Consider the following 22,171-nt stretch of genomic DNA (forward strand, 5'->3'; position numbering starts at 1 on the left):
TGTTCATAAGTTATAACATCAAATTTTTTTTGGAACTCAACATTTTTTTATAATGGCAATTTTAACATTTTTACCCCTCTCGCAGTATTGGGGATGAAGTCTGGCGCCCTCTTGAGGGTGTGATAACCAAGTCATTTCTAAATATTTTTTTACTTGCGACATCTCAAAATGTTCACTAGCATCAGACCTATCCATACATATATAGTTTTAATATATTTATTTATTCTGAATGCCCTCTATGGACAATAAAAGCAATAGTGTGCTATGAACAAAACTAACAATGTTGTATGTAATATATAAAAACAAATCCAAGTAGGAATATTTGATATCAGGTCATTAGAGCTTTGAATATGTTAATAAATTATAACATCAAAATTTATTTGAGGAACTCAACATTTTTAGACAATGGCAATTTCAAAATTTTTACCCCTCTCGCAGTATTGGGGATGAAGCCTTGCGCCCTCTTGAGGGTGTGTAACTAAGTCATTTCTGAATATTTTTTTACTTGTGACATCTGAAAATGAAATGGAAAATTTTTACCCCTCTTGCAGTATTGGAGCCAAAAGTCACTCTTGGAAGTGTGACAACTAAGTCATTTCTGAATATTGTTTTTTTTTTTACCTTCAACCACTAAAAATATTCACTGGCATCAGAATAACAGTCAACAAGTCACAACAACTAGAAGAATTTTGAATTAACAGAATCTATATAACTCAAACGCACAACAACAAACTACTGAACTAGAACAACAAACAACTCAACTAGAACAACAAACAACCAGTGAGCTTTTTTTTTAAAAAAAAAAAAACAATTTGCACACTTTTTGGCCATGTTTTTGGCTAAAGAAAATGCCACATTTGCAGCTAATGTTTGATGCCCGTAGTCGGTTAATGCAAAGGCCACATTGCCCACATTTCTGGCTTTGTGGCGTGGCCACCACTGCGGGGTCCACCTGAGTAAAGAGGGTGAATGCATTGAAGAGAGACAGATCTGATATGATATGATATGATATGGACATTGGCCATCGTAATGTCCTCCAGCAGCAAGAATATGTGGCAGATGCCTGCAAATAACACACACAAAAAAACACATCAGATGATGTCAGATGACCAGAGAGCTTTGATGCAAAGTTTTGAAAAAGACATAACATATGCTTACCTAGTCCAAGTGATCGACTGCCGCTTTACACAGATCGTAGTCCAAAATAATCTTGGGCTTTTTTTTTTTAGACAATCTGCTGGATAATGTCGTCCGGGCAAAACAGATTGACAGTAGTCTCGGGGCTACTGATCCTGGCAATTGCAAAAAGCGTTGGGCCAGGCAATAGAATAGGGGGCAGGTTGAAGTGCCTCGAAACTTCATTTGTAGAGGACCACACAATTTCTTGGTTTTTGGCAAGCCATGGAGTGCTGACCTGATTCTGTTGTTGTTGCTCCTCTGCTGCTTCTGCTGTAACCTCCTCAAAATCCTAATCATCATCCTCTTCCTCCTCTCCTACAAGTGGCTCAAAATCTTCATCATAGTCTTGTGACACATCATCCTTTTCATCCATTGAGTCTGTGGGACATTCCTCCTCCAACACCATTTTTCTTGCCTCCTGAAGAAAAAATATTCTCGCCATCTCTGCTCACCAGCAGTCACAGGGAGTAAAATGGCCTTTGAGCCGTTGGACCCCATATAAAGTTGTTTACAAACGTGACCATTCACTGAGCCAATGGGAGGAGGAAAAAGTAAAACATTCTACCAATAAGAGTTGAGATTCAATAAACAACTGCATTTTGAATTCTCAAAATGTGTCACATCAAACACCTTTTTGCGCCCTGCAGACAAGGTGCTTTGAAGTGCATTCAAAGCCGCCTTCTGCAGACCTCTGCACGCAAAAGTACAAGCACACACATACGCACACGCTCGGTGACGTGAGAGTGCGCGTGCATGTACAAACGCACACGATTTCTCCCACAGTCGCGTCATAAAGTCAAACGTCACAAAAGTCAACTCATACTGTCCCATTGAACAGGCAAAGTGCGCGCGCACACACACACACATACCCACATACGCGCGTGCACACCCCCACCCTCACACGCGCGTGCACACACCCACTCACACACAAGTGTTCGTGAGTCCACACACTGGCCCGTTCGATCAAAGCTCAACATGAAAACTTGTTTTTTTGGTAGTAAGTAAATGCGTTTGACAATGAGGGATCAATCAAGAAAAATGATAAATAATAGTCTAGTGTCCCCTGCTGGATTTTTTGTTTTTAAGATATTCATCCAGGATCCGTTACAATCTCGTGTCAGTTGACACCCCGCTGAAGCCATAAATTGTGTAATCGTGGGAAATGCACTTTCACACACCAGGTGGCAGTGCATCAAAAAACATGAGAAATTGGGATTTATAATGGGAGTCAATGGGGACGAAAGTTGGCGTAATACTCTCTGCGTCACAAAAAAGTAGGCCTCCCACATATAATAATGACAATACCAATTTTGAAATTGTGGATGGTGCCATTTTGAAGGTAAACATGTTTTGACATTTTTTGACAATTTTCAGCCCTCTAGCTTATTTTTTGATATGCTTTATATATGATAATATGATGAGTAACAAAGCAAAACGCCAGGATTTGGCGCAATACTGCACAAGGGTTAATAGTAAAAGGACAAAACATTATGCAGAGGTGTACTTATAATAATAATTTAAAAATTATAAACAAATGATACTATTTACAGTGGTTGCAGAGAGTTGGGGGGGTGCGAAACATTTACGTCTTCCGGGGGGAGGGCGTAACAGAAAATAACTGAGAAGCACTAGCCTAAGACAAGGTGGAGGAAATTATGAACAGTTTACAATGAATGGCAGTACTAGCACATAATATTCAAGCTTCCACAGAGGTAAAAAAGAAATTCCAGTAAAAATTCTCTTAAAATACAGTGCATGTGACACGAAAAAATATGTTTATTTCATGATGTAACTGATGTGTAAAATGGTTAAAAGTAATTTTCACCAAAGTTCGTTTTTTTCTAAATTGCATTTTTCAAAAAATAGTCATTAGCTTCTTCATATTTGTGAGTGTTGTTATAGGGAGTACTATTATTTATTTTCATTGAATTCATCTACATCACCTTTGACTTCGTCGTGATGTCACTTCCTCCTGTGTTCGCGCTCTCTGTCTTCAGTAGTGACGAGATTTGTCGTTCACTTGAGCAAACGAATCCATTCCGGTTCGTTCAGTAAAAAGATTCGTTCAAACAAATCGTTCAACGAATCGTTCGCCCCCCTCATCTCCCTCCCCGCCCAAACGAATCGTTCGGTTACTGAACGGGAAGTGACGTTGCCGAACGAATCACCAAAGACCGCTTCGCAGTATAACTGAACGGGAAGTGACATTGCTTGGTCCCTCCCTCTCTTCCACATTGACCACTCGTCGTAGTTTCAGAAATGAGTGACAGGCGGTATCATTCTGCTTTCACAGACAGCCTCGTCTCCCTCCTGCTGCTGCAAAAGCGAGGGAGAACTTCCGCGTCGTCTGTCCTAGTTCTATGGGCTCAAAGTCATGGCTCGTGCTTGCATTTCGATTTAGGACACGGTTAAACATTTTCCTTTTGTGAGGGGAGTAGGGGGCGGGGGCGCACGGACTTTCTTTAGCAGGTTCTTGATCACACATACATATACAGCATGTTTGCTGTCACGAAAATAAAAATACATCGAAAGTTTAATTTCTGAATATGGAACGACCAACACATCATATTTACATCTCGCTCTGTTGTATTTTTGTTTTTTAGTATTAAGATGATCGTGTTGCATTTTTGCACTGGTATTAATAAATAAAATAATCCGGTCAGCTCCCCTGTCGTCCCCGCATCTCAGATCGTCAAATGCTGACGAGAAATAATTGTTTGCTCTTTACGATGTCGCCTTTCTACTCTCATTAGTCTGTTAAGAAAAATGTAGACATATTGCGACATCTCCCGTGTCCGCGTGCTTTGTTTTTGGGCGCTTGAGTAGCACATGATGGACGGATTGACATAATTTGTCAAACCAACCAACACCTGCCACGAAGAAAAAAAAAAAAAACACTCGGAAAAAAATTACATGTATATACAGTTTCATTGCAAATCAGTATTATGGTGATCATATTGTTTTTTTGCACTGGTATTAATAAATAAAATAATCCGGTCAGCTCCCCTGTCGTCCCCGCATCTCAGATCGTCAAATGCTGACGAGAAATAATTGTTAGCTCTTTACGATGTCGCCTTTCTACTCTCATTAGTCTGTTAAGAAAAATGTAGACATATTGCGACATTTCCCGTGTCTGCGTGCGTTGTTTTGGGCGCTTGAGTAGCACATGATGGACGGATTGACATAATTTGTCAAACCAACCAACACCCGACACGCTGACACGAAAAAAATAAAATAAAACACTCGGGGAAAAATTGACATGTATATACAGTTTCATTGCAAATCAGTATTATGGTGATCATACTAAATATTTTTTTCTGTGCACATATGAGGTAAATATCGCTGCCATGAAGCCTCCATATAGTGACAGTTCTCTGCCCGCTTCACTGCCGTCACGCGACCGCAGCTCAGCTTTTGCTTGCCTCGTAGCTACCCGTGTTTTAAATTACTGTAAATTTGATAGTATGTCGTCATAGGCAGTCACGAGTTTGTTGAGAAAAGTACTACTCTAAACAATGCTCGCTAGATTTGTGTGGTGTTTTTGTCTGTTTGAGCAGCATTTGATAGGCTCCACGTTAACAAATATGTGACAAAGTCATTTCCTTTCATTTTCTGATTCATTCACCGCATAGTCATTACTGGAAAATCAAGTTAGCAGCAAGCTAGGTCAGGAACCGGAGGACCGAGTCACTGAACGGGAAGTGACAAAACTCAGTCTTGCCCCCCTGCCTGCACGCTGGCTGCTTATTGGCCACACGTGGACGTGAGTGACAAACGCCCTGATTCTGTTTCCGGTCCCTCCCCTGCCCGCGATGAGGCTGGCGTCTGATTGGTCGTGTGCGATGTCAGAAGACGCTGCCGCTTGCTCAACGCCCTCCCACGCAGCGAACAAGCACCACCTTCATAGAACGAATCAGTGCAGATGATGATTAGTTCGGTCTCGTTCACCAAAACAATTCGTTCAAAAAGAACGAATCGTTCGCGACCGATACAACACTAGTCTTCAGTTGTTACCGAGACTGCAGAGAGGCAAGTACGATGTGAAGTTGCTCTTTTGTTGGTGTGTTCTGCTATGTACAAAAAACGCTAAATAAGAAAGTTAAGTTGCTTTTCAATGTAGCATAGCTTGTTCAGAGAGTATTTGAGTTTCATAGAACTTGGGTACAGCGAGTGTAATGCTCTTTTTAAGACATTTAAGCCGACGAAGCTGGAGTTAATTCTCACGGTCCCGCCACATTGTTTTTCCTTTGAAGGTGCGCATGAGGGCTTCAGCCAGAGAGGTCGCTGTATTCATTTTTATTTTTTCTATCAAGTATGTGTGCTCCCTTGTCTTTATTTTGTACTATTTGTATTTTTACTATTGTAATTGTTCAAATGTTCATGTTCCAAAAATTCTAAAATAATTGTTGAAAGTCAGGAAGGGGAAAATTTGTGTTTGTTGTATAATGTTTTAGTTTTGAAGTTGTGCGCAGTAAAATGTATATTTCAGTTGTTACCAAGACTGCAGAGAGAGGCAGGTGCACATGAGAGCTTCAGCCAGAGAGGTCGCTGTATTCATTTTTATTTTTTCCATCAGATGGCTGTGTGAGTCAATAAACTCCTTCTGGCTGGCAACAAAGCGACCTCCTCCTCGTCATCATTTGTCAACACAACACAACGCAGAAGTTTTATCTAGCCAGGGGTCAGAAAGACACCGGCTACAATGGTGCCGTGACCCGGATGCACACCGCTTCAGCGTAATTCATCTTCTGGAGCTGTGGATCAATGCCAATTTGCCAAGGTTGCTACTCAGTTTTGGTGAATTTGAGAAGCCTCCATATTGGCATTTGGAAAATGTGTCAATAGAGTGAGAGGAAAAAAAAGTCAAATTTGTGAACATCTGGACTGTTTTCAATTTTTTGATGTTAAATTGTTTTGTTTTTTTGTCCCCCATATAGAATTGTAAAGGTATTTGTTTAACGAAACGTACAAAATGGCACACTTTAATGGAAAAATAGATGACAACAACATGCCAAGTGGTCATTTTAGTTTTGGCAGGGGAGAACATTTCAGAAATTTGCCTTGTACTCCAGCTAAAGATACGTCTTATGTTGGTTCGCCAAATTTACGCTCCACAAGCATACCAATTCCAGCCAGGTCCATTACACATTCGAACCTTCCAGATGTAAATGATTCAGCATTAAATAACCTCTTAACACATATTGCTCCGCGGGTAGGAAACACCATAAGAGAGCAATTGAAAGTTGAGTGTGAGGGAATGGATGTTCAAGGCTCACAAGTTCAAAGTAGTGTAGACCTGAATGCTAGTGAACCAACTTACCTCAATTTAACCAGTACAAAGTTAGTCCTCCATTCAGATGTCAGTGAACCTCCAGTCTTCAGAGGAGATGTGTCTGACAAGAACACAGTTTGTGAATGGCAAGAAATGATGGAATTGTACTTAAGAAAACGAGGTATACCCCTTAAAGAACAGTACCGTGAAATAATGTCAAAGTTAATGGGCAAAGCTAAAGATGCGGTGAGGATAACATTGAGAAGCAGTCCCTCTGGGAATCCTCAAGAAGAGCCAAAAATTATCTATGACATCTTATGGCAGCATCTCAGTGATGTGACCTATTCCTGCATGCCTATGGCTGATTTCTACAGCACAGTCCCAGTGGCGGGAGAGTACCCCGTTAACTATTGGCCTCGACTCAGCAAGGCAGTTGATGCAGCAGAAGAGGGCTTGAAGAGGCTTGGATGACATATGGAAGACTCATGTCAAGAGGTGGCAATGATGTTTGTTAAATACTATACAGATCCCACGTTTGCAGCCCTTTTTAAATTCAAGGCTCCAGATAAGTGTTCAAGAACACATTGATCGCCATCACAGTGAAATGAAGGAACGTGCTCTCTCCAACCAAAGCACAATAAGCCAGTAACTATGCATGCGCAGTCGCCTGAATTTAACGAACCAGAGCAAAGCCGCCAATCAGGACAGTCTTTCACGTGCTGCGTCACCAGTAGGTAGATGGCGAGATAGTGTAAAGTGCTTTGAGCACCTTGAAAGGTGGAAAAGCACTATATAACACCATAACGAAGTGAAAATAGTGCCCCGCCCAATGCTCACAATGATGACTGCATGAAAACATTGGTCAGCCTCTTTGAAGAAGCACTCTCACAGAGGGATCAAGGTGTTCGCCAGTCTGTCACTCCTGACCCATCATTCCAAAAATCCTGTAGGGTCTGTAAGTCAATGGAGCATTCTACGCTAACACGTTGCTGGCAGAAGCATCTATGTTTGGCATGCTTTGAGCCAAATCACATTAAGAAAAATTGTCCAAACCGCCGCTCAGATCAAGCTCGAAATTCTACAGTCTCACCGAGCGGGCCCCTTTTAAACTAGTGGGTCCGCATTTGGCGAGGGGAAGTGCGGGCGGAGAAGAAGCCCTCGACAGTAGTGTGGATGAGCAACAGTATTTGAAAGTTTGTGCAGCAGCACCAACTAGTGTTAAAGTGATTTTCCAAAATACCCAGAAGCTTGAGCCTAATGACGAATTGTTTCATACTCCTGTTATTGTTAATAACACATTTCAGTTGCAGGCTATGATCGATTCTGGATCCATGGCTTGCACCTTAAGTGAGGAGGCAGAAATGAAAATGTACTCTCAAAGCCCACCCTTTTGACACAAAATGTTGTGCTAGTTGGATGTGGAGGGAAATTAACCGAGCCCAAATGTATGTATGAAGTTGAAATGAAAATGTTGGGAGAAACTTGTCTTGTCCCTGTTCTTGTAGTAGCTGGCCAACGTGACGACTTGATTATTGGCACCAATGTCATCAGATTTCTCATGCGTCAACTAAAAGTAACCAATGACTACTGGTGTCTTGTTTCCAGTGGTAGTCTTCTCCCAGAGTGCGAGCAGTTCCTCGATCTTATGGCAAATTCATCCCGGTGGAGAGGTGATGAACTTCCAGGTAGGATTGGTCCTGTAAAGCTACAGTAGTCAGTTACCCTGTTAGCAAAACGTGAGCATTTAGTCTGGGGAAAGCTGCCAACATATGTTCCCATGTCGCCAGGCAGTACAGTAATAGTTGAGGCCACTTCATCCAAGTCCATGCCTCGCAACATCATGGTTGGCAGAATTATAATGTCGCACTTGTGGTCGGATTAAAAAGACTTGACAGAGAGTGATGGTTGTGCTTCATTTATTGGCCTGAAATGACAAGAGCCACAACTCCATCACGCCACATCACCTCGAGACATTTCCCAATTAGGACCCAACAATGAGCTGTTTACATGTGAAATGTATATAAATAACATTTTCCCACCTGAAATGACAAGAGCCACAACTCCATCACGCCACATCACCTCGAGACATTTCCCAATTAGGACCCAAACGAAGCCCCTCCCGAAATGCCTGCACCTGCCTGCGTGAGTTGCCCTTATATCTCCTGACAAAAAATGCTATTTATTAACTCTTGTCCTTACACATGGCCAATTGTACATTCAATAAAACTAACAAAAAATCTAATGGGTGGTGTTTTACAATTATTATCACATTAACTGAATACCGTTTGTCCCACACACTCCCCCACAAAAATAATGGCGTCCCGACATTACACAGTCAACAAACAAGGGTCTTCGACTCAAGAGTCACTGTCAAAAGAGAGGGAGCCAGTTTGTAGAAAAGAGGCACCAACTGTCGATCAACAATCCGTAACATGGCGTATATCTCCCATTTGTACCATGTCCATTGGAAGAAACCGCTGGCCAAGCGATATCTAAAGAAATGCTCTGTGTCACAGGCAAAGTACCTCCACTGAAAGAATATCTATACATCTCTAATGTATGACTCTTATTAACAAGCATAAAAGGTAATTACCTCAACATGTGTAAAGCTTGTTGTGGACTGTATGCTCAAACTGTGTTGTCGTAACGTACCACAATAACACTATGTGTGATCACTTAGCTTACAGCTGAACAACACCTGAACCGAATATAGAACACATGAACTAATAAACCAACACAGCAGTGTAATTACACATTTCTGCGTGTCAAAGAAGGTTGACCTAAAGTGTCGTAAGTGAGTGTTTCAGGTGGCATTCTATGTCTGAAAGGATACTGTCTTAAGTTGGCTGGCGGGAGCCCAGCATCCTCGTCTGCTTCATCAGATGATGTGGATGGGCTCAGGTCATCAGGACTGGCATGGGATGCTTCCAGAGTAGCATCCTTCAGCTCGGACCCTGTGACGTCATCAACGACCATGGGACCATCTGATGCAGCCTCGGAGTCACCTCTTGGAAGTTCACCGTCGATGCTCGTTTCGTGGTGGTGTCCAGGGGATTTTTGCGGGTGAAATTCCTCAGCATTTGCTCTCAGCTGACTCCTGGATGATCTTGAAATGATGGCTTGCCACTCTGCTTCATTGTCAGAATCCTCCGTGCCACAGTTCTCACTTTGTTTCACATTTCCCTGTGGTTTGGCAGATTTTGTGTGTGCTGGCTTAACATCTTCATCAATTGGCAAATAATCACACGGCAGCAACAAGTTTCTGTGAATGACACGTGTCTTTCCTGGACCGGTCTCAGGCTTAATCACATACACGGGGATGTCCGGTTTCTTCTCGACAACCACATGAACTTTCTCCTCCCAATAAGACCTGAGTTTACCTGGGCCACCTCGCTCGGAAAGATTGCGCACGAGAACTCTGTTTCCTGCTTGTAGCTCTGCACCATAAACTCTTTTGTCATAGTATGCTTTTGATCTAGCCTGTGCTTTCACGTCACTTTTTGAAGCTATTTTGTATGCCCTTAACATGCGTTCGCGCCACTTGTTTGCATAGTCACAGTGGGATGTACTTCCTTCCTCATCACCACCTTGGGCCAGACCAAACATTATGTCAATTGGCAGTCTAGGGCTTCTACCAAATAGAAGAAAATGAGGCGCGAACCCAGTTGCCTCATTTCGTGTGCAATTGTAGGCATGCACCACTTTGTCCAGCGAGCTTTTCCAGTCAGCCTTTGCCTTCTCAGGGAGGTTTCGCAGCATGGTAAGCAACGTGCGATTAAACCTCTCAACCTGGCCATTCCCAGCTGGATGATATGGAGATGTATGGGAGCCTCGAATGCCACAGTATTCTTTAAGTTTGTGAAACAGCTTATTTTCAAACTCCCTACCTTGATCATGATGAAGCTTAGCAGGGAACCCGAACTTGAGCACGTAATCACCAAACAGTTTGTTTGCTGCTGTTGTCGCCGATTTATTGGTGCAAGCATATGCCTGAGCAAATCTTGTAAAATGATCCATGACCACTAACACATACTCATAGCCCCCTTTACTCGGCTCTAAGTGTAAAAAGTCGATTGAAACGAGCTCAAATGGGTATGTCGTGACAATGTTGTTTAAGGGTGCTCTGGTGGGTTTGTTCGGGCGCTTACGCTTGAGACAGCTGCAAACCTTAGTCACATAGTGGTTCACGTCGCGCTGCATGCGCGGCCAGAAGAATCTCTCGCGAATAAGAGCTAATGTTCGCTCTACTCCAAGATGCCCCATATCTTCATGTAGCTCTTTGAAGACAATTTGGTGGAATACTTTAGGTAACAGTAGTTGAGAAGAAGTGGCGATTTTCCTATAGATGAGTCCATTCTTGTCAAGATACAGTCTTTTCCTTTCCTTTCTCAGTACTGTGATGTCATCATGATGTCCTCTTCCGTGGCTCTGAGGCCAGTGCTTTGTTAGAAGGAACTTTTTCACTTTTCCAAAGACTGGATCTTCTTCTTGAGCTTTTCTCACATCTTGCTCTGAAATAGTGGCAATAGGCGACATGATGCAATCACTCACTGAGCAGGCCGTCGAGATCGTGACCGGACACATCCAAGGTTCGTGCTTGACAGACTCTACATGTACAGCTTGGGTTATCGTACCTATCACATCCGGCTCAACCCCTCTGGAACATGAAAGGATGTACTGGTCCATATCAAGAGGCATTCGAGACAGCCCATCAGCATCGCCATTTGATCTTCCGGGCCGATATTTAATTGTGAATTCAAAATCGGCCAGTTCAGCCACCCACCTGTGCATTGTGGCATTGAGTTTAGCAGAAGACAGGACATAGGTTAGCGGATTATTATCGGTGTAGACGACAAAGGATGGTGCGTAATAAAGATACTCTCTAAACCTCTCACAAATCGCCCACTTTAATGCTAAAAACTCCAATTTGCCAGAATGCAAATGGTAGTTCTTTTCTGGTGCCGTCAATGTTCTAGAGCCGTACCCAATAACTACTAATTTTCCTTGCTGTCTTTGATAGAGTACTGCCCCCAAACCCTCTTGAGATGCATCACAGTGCAGCACAAATGGTTTCTCAAAATCAGGGTAGCCTAATATAGGTGGGTGCAGTAAGCAGTCTATGAGGTCACAAAGCACAGTTTGGTGTTGCTCAGTCCATATGATGGGTTGACTTGAAGATAACTGATTGGTCTTGTTAGTTTTCTTGCTTCTTCTCTTCATCTCGAGCTTGTTTGGGGAAAATTTGAGCGCGCTTTCAGTCGATAACAAACTGTACAGGGGTTTGGCAATTCTGGAGAAATTCTGAATATATGGCCGGTAATAAGAAATGAACCCTAAGATTTTTCTCAGTTCCCCGACGTTTGTTGGCTTGCGGTCCTTCAGGGCTTGGACGGGTGCCAACTCAGTTGGATTCATTGTATATCCGTCTTTGGACACAATCTTTCCCAAGAATTTGACTTGGTTTTTAAAAATTTCACATTTTCTTGGGGTTAATTTTACACCATGTTGCTGGTAGCGACGCAGTACAGCTCTCATGTCTTCCACATGGTCATCAAATGTTTTGCTGTGAACGAGATTATCGTCGAGGTAGGGCTGGCATGTTTCATCCCTCAAGCCTGCTAGACACTCTTCCATGCTGCGTTGGAATTCCGCAGGGGCGGAGGAGAGACCAAAGGGAATTCTCACCCATTCATACAGACCCCAAGGTGTTATGAAAGCGGTGAGCGGCCTGCTTCCTTCTTCCACGAACCCTTGGTGATAGGCTTTCCCCTGGTCTAAGACCGAGAACCACGCGCTGCCACACAAACTGTTTAGAATATCCTGCACACGAGGAATAGGGTGTCTATCTGGTATGGATTTAAGGTTCAATTCCCTATAATCCACACACAGACGGAGCGTCCCATCCTTTTTTCGAACACATACAAGTGGTGAAGAGTAAGGAGAGCGAGACTTTTGTATCCATCCTCTGTTTAGAAGATCCTCCAAATATTCCTTCACCTCCCTGTGAAGTGGCTTTGGTACTGACGTGTATGTACGGGTGACTGGTATATTGTCTTTGAGCCTAATTTTTAGTTTTAATGATGGAATACAACCAACATCATGGTCTCCTTTAGAAAAGGCGTTGCACTCTTCTCTTAAAACTGTCCGTACTTTGTTCTGCTGTTCTGGTGTCAAATGGTCAATAGCCACAGGTGGATCCCACCATTCTTTTTGGTTTTCTCCATTTTCAACATCTTCATTTGCTTTGGGAGTGATCTTGTCATTGTTGTTTACAGCGATAGGTGAGTGACAATCATCTCCCGGTTCTGACTGTCGAGGTTGCACACTTGCTGGATAGACCGCTTTAACTTGTTGGAGCTGGCCGATTACTGTACGTGGTGTTAGGGTAATACTATGACTACTGTCATTTGTAACGGGTACTGAAACTTTTGACCAGCCTCCTTTATGCCAATTTATTACGGCTTCAGTTAAAGTCAGTCCCTCTGGCCACTTTGAGCTATCTACTGGTTCAAACAAAGCATCTTGCCCTTCTGCACATGAATAGCTGCGTACACCACATTTCACCAGCTGCGTTTGACCAGGGGCAATAGTGACACTGGGTTGCCCTACTCTAACTACCCCCTCCCTCATGTCATCACTTTTCTTGACTAGCTTGATGAACATTTCTGTCTTTTTGCAGTCAAGTGAAAATGCCTTTTGTACTGACTCTGTCATGAAATTCGGGTATTGATCCATGCCATTTTTGATTAACTGCTCAATAACATTATAGCCAATGATGGGTGGCTCAGCAACACCTGGCTCATTTGAGATGAGTACCGGGGCTAGCAGTTCTTGTGAGCATTGGTTTGAAGTATTGAGCTTGAACTTCACCTCCACCCAACCTGAGAAAGGAATGGCTGTTTGGTTAGCTGCCTTACCGATTAGTGTCTCGTCCCCCTCCAGAAGCTCTTCAAGGCTGCGCGGTAGTACATGTGGGAGGTAAGTACTACGCCAGCTTTCATTGACAATAGTTACTTGCGAACCGGTATCCCATAATGCTTCTGTTGGTACGCCATCAAAACAGCAACTCACCATACATTTTTTTCCAATAAGCGCACGCAGTTTGGCTTGGCGGTGTGAAATTGGGTTGATAAAAGTGGCATTCACTCCGTGGTGTGTACTGGTATTATTTTGTAGCTGAGCTTCGAGTTGTTTTATTCTCGCTAATAGCAGCTCTTGTACCTTACTGTCTGTTTCTGTTGATGTTTTGGGCGTGTATGGGGACGGCGCCACCTTTTTGATGTTTACAGTCTCGGGCCTGTTGCTTGCTCCCCGCGTTCCTCGGCACCCCCTTGAGAAGTGTCCAGTTGATCCACATTTAAAACAGTGGTCGCATTGATCACTTCGCCCATTTTTTTCACAAATTGGGCATGCTCGGCGTTGGATGCGTTTTACATTGGGAGTGGCACGTTGTTGGCAGCCCTCAAAAGTTTTCTTCATTTCAGCCATTTCCTCTCTGAGCAAATTTACTGTTTCATACAATTCAAGTTCTCTTGAACTGTGAGTTACTGGCGTTTTGCGCATTTTGGGTTTAACCGAGTCCATCCGGTCATGTGACCCCTCTTTCATTTCCAAAATGGAGTTACTCTGAATTGAGCTTGCTTGTGTTTCTGTTTGTATCTCAGTAACTTTTGGAGTTCGGCTAACCGCATTTTTCCGTTGTTTTGTCTGGCGCTCGGACTCGACACTTGCAGCCTCATTCATCTTAGCAATAAGATGGTCATCTGTCACAGTGTGATCATCTAAATAAGGTTTTAGCTGGAACTTGATATGGTCACTTATAAGTCCCGTGCTGACGGACCTTAAGAATTTCTTTTGTATCACATCAGGACTGTATTGGTCATCCGAGCCAGATTCTTTTGCAGAGAGAAGCAATCTTTCTTTCAATTCTATGGCTCTGAATAAGAAGTTTTGTGGAGATTCACGGCAGTCCTGAGTAACGTTAACTAATTTGTGATACAAGTCCATGGAGCTATCTTCTTTAAAATGCCCCTTTAATATTGTTTTTAATTGGGCTAAAGTGAGGTCACTCTTCACTTCAAGCATGTCCCTCAAACTTAAGCCTGGGCTGATGGCTTTTACGACAGCTTCAACAACTTCATCTTCACTGTGCCCTTTCATTACACCTCTCTCAATTTGGTGCATTAGATTTGTAAATGAGAGCTTGTCTTTCTGTCCTTTTTCCCCAATCTGTCCACTTACTTTGAATTCTCTTCTAATTGTGACTTCTTGTAGCCTTTGTGGGGTTAGACTGGGACTTGTGTAAGTTAATGGCACATTTTGTGACGAAGTACTGGCTATCCTGTCGCTCAGCCTGTGTTTTGTAATTTCAGCAGCAGTTGTGTCAACCGACCGTTGATGAGTTAGTGTTAGCAAAGTGTCCAAATACTCTTTTGCAACTTCATCTTCTTCCTCCTCAATAACGCTGTCTGTTAACTCCATAATCGCGTTTATAACGGCCCGCCTGGTCGCTGCGTTTCCATAGTCAACTTTAGCACGTACACACACCTCTTTGAGCTCATCAAACCTCAGCGTCCACAACTGCTGCGCGAGTTGCTCTGCGTGCTCCTCGAGACTCATCCTGTCGTGTGCTGCGGTGCCGCGCCTCCCTCCTTAATGCGCGTGACCGTCGGCGGCCGCTTTGAAGTTGTTCGTCACTTTCTTCGGCGGAAAATACTCTCAGCGTCACTTTGGTCGGCGGGAAATATTCTCACAAGCCTTAATCCATCCCGGACGAGCCCCCAAATTATGTCGCACTTGTGGTCGGATTAAAAAGACTTGACAGAGAGTGATGGTTGTGCTTCATTTATTGGCCTGAAATGACAAGAGCCACAACTCCATCACGCCACATCACCTCGAGACATTTCCCAATTAGGACCCAACAATGAGCTGTTTACATGTGAAATGTATATAAATAACATTTTCCCACCTGAAATGACAAGAGCCACAACTCCATCACGCCACATCACCTCGAGACATTTCCCAATTAGGACCCAAACGAAGCCCCTCCCGAAATGCCTGCACCTGCCTGCGTGAGTTGCCCTTATATCTCCTGACAAAAAATGCTATTTATTAACTCTTGTCCTTACACATGGCCAATTGTACATTCAATAAAACTAACAAAAAATCTAATGGGTGGTGTTTTACAATTATTATCACATTAACTGAATACCGTTTGTCCCACAATAACACCATTATGGGGTGATGGATGGATCCCAATGAGAATTTCAAACATGTCAGATCGCCGCGGTTCATTGAGGAACTGTAAGCTGGCTGATGTGTCTCCTTGTTTGGCAGTGGAAGATTTTGAGGTCTCTCAGAATACCAGTCAACCAGAGATGGTCAAGCAAGAACTTCCCACTTGTGTCAAAACTGACGATTTACAGCAGCGACTTCAGCAGCTTGGGCTTGCAGACATTAACGTTGACAACGGTCATGTTGGACTCTCAGGGAAGAAGAAATTAGTCAATTTGCTCGATAAGTACAATGACATTTTTTCCAAACATGCACTGGATTGTGCAGAGGCACTTGGATTTGTCCACCGCATCAGACTCACCGACGAAAGACCATTTCGACATCCTTACCGGCTAGTTCCACCTGCTCATTACCAAAAGTTAAGGCAGGTTCTCTCCGAGTTGGAAGAGCAGGAATTAATCAAGAAATCAGTGAGTATCCCTCACCTCTGGTATTGGTGTGGAAAAAAGATGGGAGTTTGAGACTTTGCACAGATTTCAGATTGCTAAATGCACGAACTGTGAAAGACGCCCACCCGTTGCCTCATCTATCAGACTGTCTAGCTGCACTTGGAGGAAATATGTATTTCAGCACAATGGATTTGACCTCAGGTTTTTACAACATGCCGATGGCAGAAGAGGATAAGAAGTACACTGCATTCACAATGCCAATGGGGCTTTATGAATACAACCGAATGCCGCAGGGGTTGTGCAATAGTCCCGCCTCATTCATCCGAATGATGATGAGTATTTTTGGTGACCTGAACTTCAGTAGCCTCTTATGCTATCTCAATGACTTGCTTGTGTTTGCTGCGACAGAGGAAGAAGCATTGGCAAGGTTGGAAACAGTGTTCCATCGACTCAGACTCAATAACCTCAAGTCCAAAGAAATGCCACTTAATGAGGTCTTCTGTAAAGTTTTTGGGTCACATAATTGATGGCAATGGAGTTGCAGTGGACCTAGCTAAAGTCGAGGTGATTTCCAAAATGTCCAAAGATCATCTAATTGAGGATGATGGTTGCACACCCTCAGTGAAAAGAATAAAGTCATTCTTGGGGATGGTATTTTAGTACCAACCAGAGGTTGCGCTAGACTTTTTCGTTGTCTGTCATTTTGACTGACAGGGTCATAAAAATCTGGTCATAATCTATTTTTACCCGTCACTTAAAATTTTAAAATGATGATAATGACATTGTGGCGACCCTTTGTTTGGCATAATTCACCTTCCGTACTTGTGTGTCCATTTGGCCGAGCGGGTTAGCGGCTACGACACAGTCACGTGACAGAGACACTTAAGAGCCGCGCGCGTCCCGGCTTGAATAGAGAGTTCACAGAGAGCAGCAGAGCTACAGCAGCTGGACACAGCAATTCGAGCTAACAAGACTCTTAACATTGCATACCGCTTCAACATATTCAATAGTATTTAGTTTTCATTCATTTTAAATTAATATTCTGTCCGAACAAGCTTAACAGAGAATCCACACCGTGCCATCACACATCAAGCAGATGAATATGTAACTTTTTCTCCGCAGTGACAAAAACAGCTGACTGTGGCCCCAGTAGGTAGGCTACATTATGGAACAATTAAATTAACAGTTCACCTGCTGTGGCCTGAACGGAGTCTTACACCTTCCTCCTGGTGCGCATGGACTTAAATTGCGTGCCCGCTTGTGCAGTCCCTGTTTTTTCACCTCTTTTATCAACACCATTGTCGTTTTGGGGCTTTTTGAAGAAACTTCGGACACTCAGTTGCCTTGACATTTTTCAGAGTAAGGCCAACGACTTCATGCATCAAGAGAGACAATAGCTAATTAATATGCTCACTCGCCACCCTGTGGTCTGGGGTGTGAATTGCAACCTGTCAAAATGACAGGTGGACTTCAGTTTTTTCCGTCACCGTTTTAAAAAATCGGTCAACGACGGAAAATATTCGGTTAACGTGACCCCTGGTACCAACATTTCATCCCAGATTGCTCCTCTTTGGGCAAGCCCTTATTTGCCCTCACAGCTGTTCAGAAGAGGCGCGGCAAAGTCAAAATCAGTTCCAACACTGGCTCGTACAGGAAGCTTAAGCCCTCTGATTGGACAGATGATTGTCAAGAAGCCTTCTGTTCATTGAAAGAAAGTCTCTTGAACTCTGCTGTTATCTCACATCCAGATTTTTCGCTGCCGCTTATTCTTTCTGTCGATGCATCACTAGATGAGCTTGGAGCAGTTTTATCTCAAGTACCAGTGGGTGAAGTAAAAGCGCGCCCAATTGCTTTTGCAAGTAAGACACTGAGTAACTCCCAGAAGAAATATCCAGCTCACAGACTCGAGTTCTTGGCTTTGAAGTGGAGTATTTGTGAGAAATTCAGTCATTGGTTAAGAGGTCATCCATTCACAGTATGGACCGACAATAACCCTCTAACTTACATAATGACAAAGCCAAAGTTGGACGCATGTGAGCAGCGTTGGGTGTCACATCTTGCCCCCTTACACCTTTGACTTGAAACACATACCAGGCACCAAGAACATCGTCGCAAATGCACTTAGCAGGGACCCTTTCAGTCAGCCGTCGGCTAATAACAGAGCAATACAGCCACCTCCTTGCTGAAGCTGAGAGTTTGACTCAAGAGGGTTTCCAAGATGCATTCCGACTGAAAGTTCAATGTCACAAGTTGAAAAGAACAGTCCAACACAGTTCCACCTCGGCACAAGATTTCGTCAAGTGCTGTTGGGATGCTGAGTCCATTAAAGCTCTCATGAATGCTCAAAATCAGTGTGAAGATGCAATCCAGACAAGAGCTGTGGAGTTAATTCAATCTGTCCAAGATCAGTTGATGCCAGGACAAGAAACTCTTTCCACATTGACACTTGAACAACTTCAGCGTAGTCAAGAGCTTGATCCTGTTATTTCTGTTGTCATGCCATTTGTTATCGGCAAGAAGCGTCCGTCAGGACGTGAAAAAGCAAAGTTGAATAGGAAAGCATTAGTGTTGGTCAACCAGTGGGATAGACTCAAAGTTCAAAACGGTTTTCTTTATTGTGTCACAAAAGACCCCGTTAGCAAGAGGAGGAGACATCAATATGTCTTACCTGAAAGTTTGAAAGAGAAAGCACTGCATAGCATTCATGATGTTGTGGGACACCAAGGAAAAGCAAGGACATTGCACCTAGCAAGACAGCGGTTCTTCTGGCCCAAGTTAGAAGCTGATGTGAAAGAATATGTCAAGTGTAGTTCGAGGTGCATTTTAGCCAAGACACCAGAGCCTTCAGCCCGAGCTCCACTCGAAAGCATTAGGACTTCTGCTCCCATGGAGTTAGTGTGTTTGGATTTCTGGAGTGCTGAAGACAACCACAAAAAGTCAGTGGATGTTCTCTTTGTCACCGACCATTTTACCAAGCTTGCCCATGCATTCCCATGCTCAAATCAAACTGCAAAACAAATAGCAAAAAAATTGTGGGACCATGTCTTTTGTGTGTATGGATTCCCTGAACGCATTCATTCTGACCAGGGTGCAAATTTCGAGAGCGAGCTCATCTCTGAACTTCTGAAACTTGCTGGTGTTTCGAAATCACACACTACGGCCTATCATCCCATGGGAAATGGAGGAACTGAAAGATTCAATCGGACACTTGGAAGCGTGTTACGAGCTTTGCCTCTCATATAAAAGCACAAGTGGCCTCAGCAAATTCAAACTTTTGACATTTGCCTATAATGCAACAGTCCATTAAACGACAGGCTATGCACCCTTTAAGCTCATGTTTGGTCACATTCCGATGCTCCCAGTGGATGTGATGTTCAAGCAAATCCTGCAAGATCCAGTGGTTGTTGACTATTCAAACTACTTCAAAACTTTGATGTCATATCTCCATGAAGCAGCCCGCATTGCACAAAGTCATGCTCTCAAAGAACAAGACAAACAAGCAAAAGGCTATAACAAAAAAGTCAAAGGTTTTCATCTAAACATCGGAGATAGGGTGCTCATTGCAAACAAGGGAGAGAAAGCTAGCAGACAAATGGAAAGAAACAGTGTACACTGTCAAGGAAAGAAATCTGCAAACTCACACTTACAAGCTCGTAGACAGTAAAGGTGACACAAAGGTGGTTCATCGCAATTTGGTTCTGGACGTAAGTTTCTTGCCAGTGGTGACATCTGAAGAAAGACTTTGTCACGCTGAATCAGGGAGACAAGGCTCTGTGAATGAGGACACTTTTGGAGATGGGACATGTGATGCAGTCAGTGCACAGTCAGACCACTTGGGACAGTCAAGTGACCAGAGTTTTTGTCAAGTGATAGTGTAGTCTCAGTTAGTGACAATGATCTGGATAGTTCTGTAGTTGATTCTGATTGTAGCCTTCCTCTCATGTCAAATGTCTCATCTGAGCCTGTTAGCACACAGTTGCATTCAAGTTTTGCAAACAGTGATGAGCAGACAAATTCACACCCACACGTGCCACTACCTAGCACAGACACCCAGATACATCCTCAAGCTGACACCGAGACAGTTATTAGGACACGATCTGGCAGGGTTTCCAAGAAAGTTAATCGACTAATTGAATCCATGTCACAAAAACCTTTTGGGTTCCACAATTTTGCTGGGTTAGTTGGTGAAATAATACACGCTGTATTTTATGCTTCTGAATGAGATGGACCGCTTGGATGTGTGTAGGAAGCGATCGCTATATTTAGTTTTTTTAATCCTGCGCCATGAAAATGAGTGACTTCCGGCTTCGGTCTTGCATTGAGGACGAGGGCGCTGTGACGTGTACGGGTGAAGGCATCCTCTTCACTAAACAGCCGTACTGTTGTGTATGAGGACTAAGGATTCATCTGATTTTGCGGATTAATACGTTTATTTTTCGCATCACGCCCGCCAAACGGCTGCAGAAAAATCTTGCGCTATGAGGGAGAGGCATGTGCGCCTTTTTGAAGTTTCAAAAGGTTCCCATTCACCGTGGATATTGGCCAAAACAAGCCCTACTACCCTGGGACCATTGGATTTACGAGGAAGTGAGTAAACATCTTGTTTTGTATTATGTCAAGTACGAATACAGCGATTACAAAGTAAACACTACAAACTTTCTTTAAATAAAGGACTACTTACGTTTGATCATTGATAGGCATGTAAAAAGCTCTCCTCATGCACATTAGCTGCACGTTAGCTGCACAACAACTGCAGCTGCCCTCCTCCGGGGAACGAGCTGTAAATTTTGATCTCCGCCGGGCGGTTTTGCCGATCCGCGAAGACAATCGACAATCCAGTCGTCATGTCAAATAATCTGGGCTAGTTATGTGTGATTTTCCACTTCGAAGACTTTGAAACATCACTCGGTTCGGGTTAGAATGTCGGCTAGCTGTCACGCCTCTTGGTTTGTTTACATTCTCCAAAGCCGGGGAAGGGAAATGACATATGTCCGATTTAGGTGGTATAAAATATCGTTCGGAAGGTGCGACAGTAAAGGTGAAGTCGACAGTTTTGACCATTATGGAGTAATTCTGCCATGTCGTCCTGAATAAGTGCATTTTTATCATTTCATATTCCATTTAGCACAAGACTTATTTTTCATGACCATGCCATTTATTTAGCTATTCGGGAAAATACTTGGATAAAAAGAATATCCTGTAAAAATATTGAAGTAAAGAAAGAAACAATGACATTTTGCAGCTCTCTTCGTCGCGTTTTCCTCGTTGTGAATAGTTCCCCCTCGACGGGCTGACTGGTCCTTTTCAAGCCATTTATTTAGCTATTGGGGATAAATACTTGGATAAAAAGAATATCCTGTAAAAATATTGAAGTAAAGAGACTGAAACAATGACGTTTTGCGGCTCTCTTCGTCGCGTTTTCCCCGTTCTGAATAATTCCCCCTCAATGGGCTGAATAGTAAAACCGATGAGCCCAGTCTCCCGCTGACGTCATCCACCTGTTGGGGACGCTCGAGCCCTATAATGGTAGGCGTGGCTAACCGGCAGATTAAAAGACTAATTTCCCATCATCTGCGCTTTGCGAAATTGTTGTATATAGTCGAATCGTCTCAAAATATGATTCTAATTCACATAATAATGCTATTTAAGACTTTTTTTCTCCTGTCGTATGCTCTTTAAAATAACGGAAATTTATTTGGAATTATTTAGAGGCAGCTTATATGGTTGGAGGTCTGTCTGTACGTCTAGGATGCTTTTTATTCTGAATTGAGTTTGCAGGTTATAAGACACATGAAACGTGGAAACTTTTAAATGATTTGTTTTATTTTTTAATTAACATATACATTTGATCAGGAACGCGACTTTTTATATCCACAGTATAATAATAAAATGCCAGGACCATACTTTTTATTTTTTACTCACGTTCGGTCAAAAGACAGTTTAGGTATAATCCAACACTTAACACATAAACCTGTCAAATCGCTAAATCTGAACAATTTGTAAATTTAAAAAACAAACCAAAAAAAGTCCCTCAAAA

The 22,171-nt window shown here is 43.0% G+C and overlaps 1 long non-coding RNA gene across 1 annotated transcript; it reads right to left on the bottom strand.

Moving 5' to 3' along the window:
- Positions 1–357: 357 nt before the first annotated feature.
- On the bottom strand, positions 358–2,639 carry LOC130917601 (uncharacterized). The gene is made up of 2 exons (XR_009063495.1): positions 1,159–2,639; positions 358–1,063 (listed from the first exon to the last, which is right to left on the bottom strand). It is a non-coding gene; the product is annotated as an uncharacterized LOC130917601 (long non-coding RNA).
- Positions 2,640–22,171: the final 19,532 nt, after the last annotated feature.

Source organism: Corythoichthys intestinalis, chromosome 6, assembly GCF_030265065.1.
Source record: "Corythoichthys intestinalis isolate RoL2023-P3 chromosome 6, ASM3026506v1, whole genome shotgun sequence".
NCBI lineage: Eukaryota > Metazoa > Chordata > Actinopteri > Syngnathiformes > Syngnathidae > Corythoichthys > Corythoichthys intestinalis.